This window comes from Frankliniella occidentalis, unplaced genomic scaffold, assembly GCF_000697945.3.
Source record: "Frankliniella occidentalis isolate FOCC.00 unplaced genomic scaffold, Focc_3.1 Scaffold466, whole genome shotgun sequence".
In the NCBI taxonomy this organism is placed as follows: domain Eukaryota; kingdom Metazoa; phylum Arthropoda; class Insecta; order Thysanoptera; family Thripidae; genus Frankliniella; species Frankliniella occidentalis.
The window spans coordinates 19,520-21,035 of NW_026267584.1; positions in this window are offsets into that span (position 1 = coordinate 19,520).

Consider the following 1,516-nt stretch of genomic DNA (forward strand, 5'->3'; position numbering starts at 1 on the left):
CCAATTAGTTTATATTATATTAATTTTAGATAATATTATTCTGAGATGAATAAATTTTTTGGTAGCTATCAGCTATACGTTTAGCTTCGAAGCCCCCCCCCCTTTCCACTAACATTTCAGCAACATGCAACAGAATATGTCTGCTCGAACTACGCTGTAAAAGCGGACACTTTTATAACACGTCTCAAATCGCAGGCAGGGTGAAGGGTAGGGGAGGGGTGTTGGGGGTGGGGGAGCAAGCCGAGGACCCTAGAGCGTGAGAGCGTGAGCAAGAGCGGGAGGAGGGCAAGGAGAGGGAGCGACTAGAGCAAAAGGAGTGTAAGGGAAGGGAAGGGGGAGGAGAGGGGGACGAGCCAAGGGCGTGAGCGTGAGGTGAGAGTATGGCGGGGACCGGGGCGCGGCGCGGCAGGGCAGAGGGTAGCGGGCAGCGGGGCGAGAGTAGTGCGGGGCAAGGGTCAGGGAGTAGGTGCAGGCCGCACACGCACGGTGAGGGTGAGGGTGAGGTGCGGTGCAGCGGTGCAGGCAGGCGCAGTGGCGTGGCGGTGGCGGTAGGCGGCTGCCGTGCCGTGCCGAGCCGTGCCGTGCCTTGCCTCCCTGCCGGCGGCGGCCGTCGTGTCGTCGTCACTCATCTCGGGATCGCTCACCTCTCCCTTCCCCCTTCCACTTGGCAAACGGGGCCCGTTCGACAGTGCGAGTCGACAGTACACCAGTAGTCGACACTTTCAACTTTGCGATCGATTTCCGGCGAAGAAGGTAACGTTAGAGTCTCGCGCGTTTTTCCGGGTTGTAGCGCACTCTATAGAGATCTCTCGCTCGCTCCGCCCGTCTCCCGCTCGCTCACACGATTTAAAGTTCTAAATATGGTTCGTCTGCTGCATGTTGGTACAGATCAGAGAAGTCCTGGCTAAAGGGAAGTGTGCAAGGGCATTGGAAATTTTAGTGGGCCTGCACACAGGTAACCTCCATGCCTTGCAACTCTACCACCGTGAACTGGAGCAGGCAGTTGGTCGGATTGGCCACACTGCGGGGTCGGCCTACCCGACCGTTCTCCAGTTGTGTCAGGTGAAAGAGAGTGACACGCCCTTCATGCAGGAGCTGCGATCTCACCTAGCAGAGAACAAAGCTATACAAGTTCTGAGGGTGCTACAACTTAAAGAGGCATGCAGCTCGCTAGTAACATACATGAAGTCAACTGGCCACAATAGTCAGTTGACCACCACCTTGAAAAGTTGTATGGAAGTCCGATGGAACAGTTTCCATCGGATGCTAGAATCCATTCAAAAGGTGTATGGCGAGGTAAGTGCAGATGGAAAATTTTAAAGTTTCAGTTCAGGTGTCCAAATATTTTATACATACATTTAGGTGCTTCTAATTGATACTAGTTCATAACGTTTTCAATATACAGAAGTCATATCACGAGCACAACTTCTTTTAGCAAGTACATTTGGACAATGCCGGTACTTCGATAAAAACCATAAAAACGGAGTAAAGTAGATAGAGAGGCGTGTAAGACCAA